Source organism: Theobroma cacao, chromosome 5 (assembly GCF_000208745.1).
Source record: "Theobroma cacao cultivar B97-61/B2 chromosome 5, Criollo_cocoa_genome_V2, whole genome shotgun sequence".
Classification (NCBI taxonomy): domain Eukaryota; kingdom Viridiplantae; phylum Streptophyta; class Magnoliopsida; order Malvales; family Malvaceae; genus Theobroma; species Theobroma cacao.
This window is the reverse complement of record NC_030854.1, coordinates 29,291,414-29,301,424: the sequence shown is the minus strand read 5'-3', so window position 1 is coordinate 29,301,424 and position 10,011 is coordinate 29,291,414.

Sequence of the window (10,011 nt, the reverse complement as noted above, 5' to 3'; positions counted from 1 at the left end):
TTTCAATTTCTCACTCAGGCATAAAGGCTAGGAAAACAAATCGTCATTATCTTACTTTTCTAAAAAATTATTTTGATATGTTTTACCAAAATTTTTGCATATATTTACTTTAAGAAGTTATAATTTTAATATCAATATGTTTTCTAGGGAAATTATAATTTGAGATTCAGTAAGGGGGCGAAACCATCACCTTTGTAAACCCAATTCCTTCGACTTTTTGGCAACTGCATTAATTATTTGCACAAGTTTTCTTGCATTTCGCAGCCAGCTTCTTTTCATTCTCCAGTACTAGTGCGGGAAGAAATCGTCCAGGGGATTTAGAGAAGAGACTTTCCCTTCCCATACTATTTGTCATGCATAAATTCTTCCTGGTCTTGTTACATTACCATAAGCTATAGCACAGTGTAAATTTTGATCAGAGAAAGGGTATATATTCATAAATTTTCTATTAAATTATTAAATATATATATATGTGTGTGTACATATCTGATTTTGTATATTTAAGAAAAAAAATTTGAAAAATTCAACCAAGAATTATGCAGAAGTCTCTTGTGTTGGACTCCTGACAAAAATAAAATCACAAAACCACAACAGTCACTGGAAGTGCAAACAGTACATTTTGAACCAATAATATAACGATATGATTAATCCAAACTAATCAACCAAATGAAAATATAAATTAATAAGTATAAAAAATATTAATGAAAAAAAATAACATTGGAAATACATCAAATCCCTTTAATATAAACGAAAAAACCACACAATATTAAGTTCTTTATGAGAAATAAGTAAGTTATAATACTTTATGAATATTTCAAGCCTTTCACCTAAAACTTAAGATATATAACAATTGGAACAATATAGTGAGATCACCTCCTCAAGGATTAGAACACTAAATCTCACAAGATTTGATAGAGTACAATGATTTTCTTTGATCAAAATACTCCAAGAAACACCCAAAGTGAAAACCCAATTGTTAAATAGCCTATTTCTCTCATCTTCCTTAGTGGAGCGCCAAAATGCTTCCTTTTTCTTAGTCGACGCCAATTTTTAAATAGTTGTACTATCTACCTTCTGTGGGTGTTGTGTTATTGTGATTTGGTTTTTGTCTGAGGTCCAACAATTGGTATTAAAGTGGGCTACTGCTCAACATATAGAGTGATATAAGTTTCATGATACAGGTTCCTTAGATATGAAAGGTGATGCTGATTATAAAAATAACATAGGTTTTATTTTTGAGCAAATTGTGAGAAATAGCTAACCTTATAAGCCCATTACAAAAATAACCTTAAATATAAAATTAATTGTTTTGATCCAATTTTTGCCATGAGTTGATAAAAATGCCCTTAAAATCCTTTCAAAAACATTAGATGCTCTCGATTTCTCTCTCGCCATCCAGAACACTACCCATCTAGCTATCTTAACTCTCTCAACTCTCTCTCACCATCCAACTCTTTCTAATTTTACAACCTTCACCACCTTTCTCTATCCATCTTTCGTCATCTCGTCATATCGTCATTGACCTATCTCTTGCGATCCCGTCATATCATCGTTGATCTATCTCTCATCGTCAATTTATAGACCAAAGAGGGAGATGACATCAAGGTATATTCTTAAGTTTATTGGTTTACATTCACAAAACCCCAAAGTTGGTGTGTTGAAGTTTCAAGTGAAATCTATAAATTAAAACATTGCCCAAAGTTGTTACATGTCATGCCTGCATATAACAACTATAATACACTTGGCATATAACAAATCTATTGAATATGGCATGGTGTGTAACAACATATTTTTGTACATGACGTGTATCAACATTTTTTTGAATATGACATGTAGTAAAATTTGTCTGTACATGGCGAGTAGGAACATTGTAAACATGACGTGTAGCAAAATTTTAAACATGGCGTGTAGAAATTATTTTTTGAAAATGGCGTGCAGCTATCCAACATAGTAATCACCTCAATCAAATTTAGATTTATACTACTTCACATAGACCACACCATTCAATTCTTAACCCACAAAAATGCAATCACCAACAAAGCATGCACATGAGTTTGTGCAGTTCGGTACACTCATAACATTTGTACAATAATTGGCTACACAATTCTAATCAGCATGTGCATCAAACCAATTACTTGCTTCTATCCAACCAATGCAACCGTCGGGTGATATTGCAAAGGGTCCAATGCCATTTTCAAGTGACACTACGATGTTCATCGATAACGCTGCATCTGATCAAGGTGAAGATGATTGGTTTCCTATCAGTGAAGATTACTTTGATGACGATTTTGATGACAAGGATAATCACTGTTTAGAGGACGATTGGGGTGACTATAGTGACATTTTGAATTGTAATCATGCTGAAGGCGGTAAAGAACATGCTAGAGCGATAGATTTAGGAGATGTTCAGTGCGATGGCCTTATTTACAATAGCCCCATCGTTGGTGACAACGGAATTTGTTCGCTTGAGACATTACTCAATGATAGTGTTCAAGAAAGTGTAAATGCAGGGGTATATCGTCCATGGCTTATTTTAGGTGCAGATATGTTCTCTTTGTAAACAATTACCACATAAGAGTCCACATTAACCAATGGCTGCTTATACTGAGGAAAAATTATTTCATCCAAGATCGAATTAAAACAAGCTTTGAGCATGTTGGCATTAAAAGTGTAGTTCGAGATAAAAGGTAAAAGCTCATGTCACACTTATTTTGAGGTTGCTTATAAAGACAAGGCATGCAAGCTCACTATGCATGTAATGAAGTTACTTGAGGAAGATTATTGGCAAGTTCACACATTATATAAGTTAAACATTGTGTACTATCAATGGTTTGCAAGGTCGGTTCTAAACAACAAGTATGAATTTAATTGGTGAACTTATGTCTTCCAAACTTCAAGCTAATGGAGTAACATAGAGACCTAAAAACATAATGACTAAGATGATGGTTCAATGGGGATTGCAATGCTTGTATGGTAAGGCTTGGCAAGAGAAGGAGTAGATAGAGAAACTTGCTTCCGGTCCCTCGGAGGAGTCATTCCAACTTTTACTCTCTTATTTCCATATGTTGGAATGTGAAAATCCCGATATAGTCATTGCAGTGGCTATTAATCAGGCACAACAATTCAAATATTATTTCTAGACTTATGGGGCTTGTATCTAGGGTTCAAGGCTGTAATACTACTTGTAGTAGCTATCGATGCCACACATATGAAAAATAGGTTTAAAGGTGTTCTATTTGTTGCTATATGCAAAGACATGATTGAGTCTATATATTTGGTTGCATTTGGCGTTGGCCATATTATGGACGTGGTTTCTTACCGAACTACATCGTGGTGTTGGTTGTCTTGAACACACAATGTTCATTTTTTATTAGTATTTAAGGATTAAGAAGGTAGTTAAAAATACGTACCCAAATGTGCACCATGGGCTATGTGATTATCATTCGCAAAAAAACTTAAAAAACAAGTTCAAGCGCGATGATGTTGCAATAATTTTCACCCTTGCTCAAGATTGTTACAAAGGTATCTGATTTCAACAAACATATAAACCAACTGAACCAAATTCACACAGATGCCCATGATGCCCTTATGAAAATAGACCCTAAGAGATGGGCACATGCATGATCATTAATAAGGCAATATCAGCTCATGACATCTAACATTACGGAATGTGTTAACTCGTGTCTGAAGCATGCAAGACAAATTCCAATCATCGTTTTTATAGAGTTCATTAGAGACATGTTCCAGCATTGGTTCCATGATCGACATGAGCAGGCCGTTAATGTGAACATAGACCTCAGCCCTTGGGCTACTAGGTAGCTACAAACATAGTTCAATGAAGAACATCACTTTGCAATTGGATCTATTGATAGAGTGCAATTCTAAGTTAAAGATGGGAGGAAAAACTCAATAGTAAACTTGTCCATGAAGGCATGTTCATGTTGAGAGTTCTAGACCAATCTACTACCTTGCAACCATGCCATTGCGACAACAAGGTAAAAAAAAATCCATGTTTTTTATTTGCTTCCACTGTGAGTTCATTGTCTTTGCAATAAGTGCATACGTTTAGCTATTGAATTCTGCTCAAACTACTACAAGACTACCTTTTAAGTGGAGGGTTATGTTAGGACTATTTAACTAGTTGGGCATCACACTGATTGGGCCATCCCTTCTGATGTGAAAGTAATTGTCATTTTACCACCACCTTAGCGAGGTCAAGTGGGAAGACCTAGGAGAAGAAAGATTCCATCTATTGAAGAAGGTAGTCGACCACAGAGATGTTCACAATTCTTGAGATGTGGTCATAGTAAACAAAATTGCCAACGCTGTTTGCAGTTCCATCCATAGATCTGGCACTATTTTCCAGTCAGTCGACTCGTCTAAGATGATGATGACGAAAAGCATGTTCACCTTGTAGACAACTCGATCACATATGCAACACTTGTCCAACACAAATGATAATCTATAAGAACGTAAGGAGTCTTGTAGACGAAGATAGTGGTTTCTCAAACACTGTCATACTTCACACTCGTAAGCTCACTCATAAGATTTTCGACCTCAAACTTACTAGATTTTTGGTATTTTTCATCTGCATCTTCATAAAGTTCCTTAACAATTTTAGTCGTCTACAACCCACTCAACAGATACTCAAAGATAGTTCTTTTGATGACCTGTAGACAAATGAGATTCGCTTTATCCCACTTAGTCAAGAATTCTTTTTGCTCAATGGTGCTTTCATTAGTATGGGTAATAGGCATATCAACATACAAGCATATATCTCTTTCATTCATGACCAAGACAAAAGACAAATCTTCATTCCACCTCCTATAGTTAGACCCATTAAGAATCTTAATAGTAGCTAGATTGTTATTCATATTAAAGATCATTGTTCAAGACAAGAAATTCAACTATTAGTCAATGGGCAAAATAATTAGCAACAGTTCATAATGTGTTAAAATAATCGAAGAGTCAGAGTGCATCATCATAAGCTCCCTTTTGGGTAGACAATATGACATGCTAATAGACACTCTCCACATAAAGCTAATATGCGAATATCTTAGTTTTCGAAAAGCCTATCCTTTTTGGGTAGACAAACCTTCTAGATCAGTATACCCTCAACCATGATGCTTCCTGTCCCACTATAAACTGCCCCACATAACAACCCCTTTTGGGTAAGTGATTGTATAAAGTAATTTAAAAACCATCTTGTAACCTTTTACTTAAAAATATAAGATTTAAGATCTAATAGAAAATTAATGCTAAACTTTGAACCTTTCTTTTCCAAAACAACCTCGTAAATCTTAACTCTCTAAAGCTGGTCTTGACACTTATCAAATGCCACACATAATGAGATTAAGAGTGTCAAAATTGATTGTGATTTGAAAAGAATCCTTTTGTAAAAAAAAAAAAAAATTGATTCTCAAAGAATATAAGTTTTACGAAATCAAGTTTCATTTGTGAGCTTCAATGAAGAAATGTCAACTTTTCCTTTCTCCATCAAGTGGCGAAGCCTTTCTTGTTTAGCAAGACCTTGATGTACGAACCAATCCATTTCAAAGACTAAATAGTTATTTGACTAATCGAAAGTCATTTCAAATAGCAATCACCAATTCTCTAGGGATTCAAATATCACATGTTTTTCCCAACTTGGATGCTTTACCCCTTCAACAAAGAAAGGTGTAGAATTGATGCATTTTTTGTTCCAAAATTTAACCATCTTTGATAATGAAAATAATGGTGTTGGGCAATTTTGTTGTCATTTTATCAAAATTCAAGATGTTTTTGCAAGTAAAGAAAATTTTGTTTAAAAAAAAAAAAAAGAGGAGAGATTTCTTAGTCATTATAAGGAAACTTTTGTTATCATTACATGAAATCAAAGTTTTATATGACAAGACAAGCATCTTGTGAAAACGATAAAATCATTTTCCTAGGAAAAGTGAGAGAATGTTTTGCAAAATAGTGTTGTTATGATCAAGAAACAAGAAGCCATTGAAATCAAGTTTGAATTGATACATAATTTCCTGTTGATATTTATTGTCAGAAAATGATTTCAAGAATCCAAATCAATATGACTAGATTGGTTGTTATGAGAAATTTGGCAATTGCACAAAAACATCACCAAAAAATTCCCAAGGACAAGAATAATGGTTTTCCAATAGAGGAATAAGTTGAAAATGAAAATATGCTTATGAGTATCTTCCTTTTCCATCATGTAATCATACATACATAAATGATCATGTACATGACCATGCAACGCTGACATTGAAAATTTTCATGTAAAAAGTCAAAATTAGCACATTGTTTTTGGACTTATAAGAGAATAAGAGGCCATCTATTATAGAATTTTGTGAATATATCAAGTTTTGATTAAGTTGAAATACATTTTTATCGAAGAAACTATCTTCAAAACCTCCAAGTGACCTCTTTCAAATCCTCAAGGTAGAATTCTCAAAATTTATAATTACATTTTCTAAAAGCTCTAAGTATATCTTCAAAACTTTTGAGTACATTCTTTAAAACCTCTAGGTAATCATTTTGAAAACCTTCGGGTAATCATCATTAATATTTCTTTTAAGTTGGGTAGTCTCATTTAAGGATGAAGAGCATGATCTTCCCTCTAAACCCTCCAAGTGTGTTTTCAAAACCTCCGTGTATAATTTTCAAAACCTTCAAATACAATCTCTAAAACTTCTTGGTAGAATCCTTAAAAACTCTGAGTACTTTTTCAAAACCTCTAGGTACATTCTCCAAAACCTTCGAATATCATTTTCAAAACCTTTAGGTATGTTCACTAAAACATCAAAGTAACCATCATTTAATCTTCTAGGTAACTATCTTTAAACCTTCTAGGTAATCTTGAAGATTTCTTTAAGTTACGTAGCCTCATTTAAAGATGAGGAACTTTATCTTTTCTTACAAAACCTCCAAGAACACTCTTTAAAACCTCCGGATACATTCTTTAAATACTTTGAGTAATCATTCTAAAAACCTCCAAGTATATTCTCCAAAACCTTTGGGTAATCATTTTTAAAACCTCCAAGTATATTTTGCAAAACTTCTAGGTACATCTTCAGAACCTATGCATAACAATTTTAAAACATCTGGGTACATCTCAAAAACCTTCGGATAACCATCGTCAAAACTTCCATTTAATCATTTTTAATAGTTTTTTAAAGTTGCATAGCCTTGTTAAAAAATGAGGAGCATTTTCAATTTGATCAAAGCAAAGTGCCTACGCCGTTGCTCAATTCTTGATCTTCAGCAATATGAAAAGAGGGATAGTTGTAGGCACCATTTGTGTCCAGAACTTTTATTTGTATTTAAATGTTCTCCTTATATTTATGTTTTTACTTATTTTTCCTTTCATTAGATTGTTATTTGGTCTAATTTTCTTTTAGGCTCCTTTTGGCTTTCAGAGGAAGCTTAAATTGCTTTTTAATGACCTTTTAATTCTTTAAAGCTTAAGGACCCTTAACTTAATCAAAATAATATATATATATATATATATAATTCCTACTTCCATGCTGTGTTTCATGAACTACGCTCTTTTGTTTAAGTATGCGATAGTTTGTGTAGCATTTGAGTGGATGCTTCCACACAAGTTAGCCAATGTTCGGTTATATCTGATCCAACAATAATAATAACAACAAATTAGACTAAGAAAACCCTCATCAAAATCAAAAGGCATACTGAATGCCATATATACAACCACTGAGTTATAAAAAGGAAGGAAAACTATTTTATTAATATGAAATTAATTACAAAGGGACCAAGACACACCATCGTTGGGTCATAAAGGGAGCCCTAGATGATTCGCTACAAACATACCTTTACTAGTGAAGCAACCCAACAATCCACTGACTGCTCACTCCCTATAAAGAGTTTATAAGATTTTACAAATATTCTACCAATAGCCATTACAACGCTTGAAATGAAGACATCTCTTTCCTAAAGGGTCTTTCCCCCTAAAGACTTAGTAAGTATTTTTGGAGGTGCCACCACGAGCCATTACATTGTTTGAAAGAGACATTTTCCTTACAAGTACAAAAGACTCAATCTCATGACAACTCTACATATCATAGTCTGGTACAATGTTGGCTTATGATACTATGCATAACAACCGAGGTAACTGCCATGGCAGTGAAGCTTCTTTCTCCCCAAGGCAAATCAATGCCTCTTTCTCTCAAAGAACACCATTTTTAGGTAAAACCCTTTATCTTTAAGATTCACCCTTTTCCCCTTCTTTAATTTGTGAGAAACAATAAAAATAATTTTGAAATCAAGGGTTAGGCAGCAATCTGCCAAACTTAAGAATGTTGCCATTGGCAGCAACCACCAAGGCACTGCCAATGGCAGCAAGCACAGGAAAAGGATTTTCAAAACCCTTTTCCATGCTTATAAAAGAGAAGATATTGAAAAGGGAAAAAATAGGGATTTTTTAAGGAAGAAAAAAGGGGAGAGGAAACAAGAAACCTTAAATCACTAGAGAGTGAACCCTACAGCAAAAAAATCCACCAACCATTCCACATAAAGCCACAATAAGCAAAACCTGATAACTTCAAAAAAAAAAAACATAAAAACCACAATCCAAGCAAAAGAGAAAAAGACTAGCAAACTAAAATCAACCAAAAAAGAAAAAAAAAAAAGGTTGAAAGGGTCACGACCAAGCTTCCTTGACTATGAAAGATTTTGGCTCCAAGGTTAAGGTTCTTTGGGGTCTTTCTTTGGCTAAAGGAGAGATCTTTGGGTTTAAGTGAAGAACGAAAGGTCACGGGCTCAAGAAATGGCGAAGGGAGGTGACTACCAGTGGGGAAGGCTTTGGCTTGAGTTTATTTTTTAAAGAGAAATTAAAAGAGGTTGACACTACTTGAGAGGGAAAAGGAAGACAAAAAAATGGTCTAGGATTTTATTTTCAGTTTATATACCTATGTTAGCATGTGAAGCACATGTAGTTTAAGGGAGAAAAAAAAGAAGAAGAAAAAAGCAAAAAAACCAAAGGAAAATAAAGAGCATGGGGAGAAAGAGTGAGGTGTGGTGGTCAAGGCTTGAGGTGGCTTTTTGGGACGTCTAGGGTTTGAAGCCCAGCAAGTGCTTTTCGTTGTTGAAGAAAAAGGAGAACCAAGCTTAAGCCAGCGTCAAGAAAAAGGAAGAAAGGCCTAAGGAGGCATCGCTGCGCCAAGCCTATGTGGCCTATTTGATTTTGGACCTTGGGTTTGTTTGGTATGAATTTCAGTTGAGTTATTCTTTCTTGTTTTGTGAATTTGGGCTTGCGTTTACTGTTTGTACATTTTCATGTTAGTTATTTAGTTTTTGTTAGTTGTGTTAATACGTATTGAAAAAATATGCATAATATTATTAGATTAATGTGTTAAGAAAAGAAAAATTTTTAAAAAGGCAGACATATAAAAGAAATATGATAAAATAAAAAATTTAAAAATAAAATGTGTTATTTGAGTTAAACCGATGATGGAATTTTTACTCGAGACATGAAAAGTCGTAATCTTGGATTAATTTTCTTAGTTGAGAGACTAAAATTCTATTAGGGTTTTAGTTTTAAGTCTCAATATTTCTTAATTCAAATAATATTTAAAATTAATTAATAAAAAAATGGAATGTTGTTGGGTAGAAATAAAAAAATAAAGATATTCAGGCTTAAAATATATATATATATATATAGAATATGCATGCTTTTAAAATAAAACACATAATGGTATGAAACATATTATTTTGATTATACTAAAGATGGAATTTTTACTTGGGATGCGAGAAGTCCCAATCTCTAGTTAATTTTCTTAAGTAAGGGATTTAATTTAAACTCCACCAACAAAATGGAAGGGTTTTAATTTTAAATCCCAATATTTTAATCCAAATATATATTTTTTTAAAAATATTGATCAAAAGGATATTAATAAAATAAAAACAGCATAAAATAGAAATAAAATAAAAAAATAAAATGATAATTAATAATGAACATATGGTATAAATAACAATTAATACTTTAATTTATAGCTT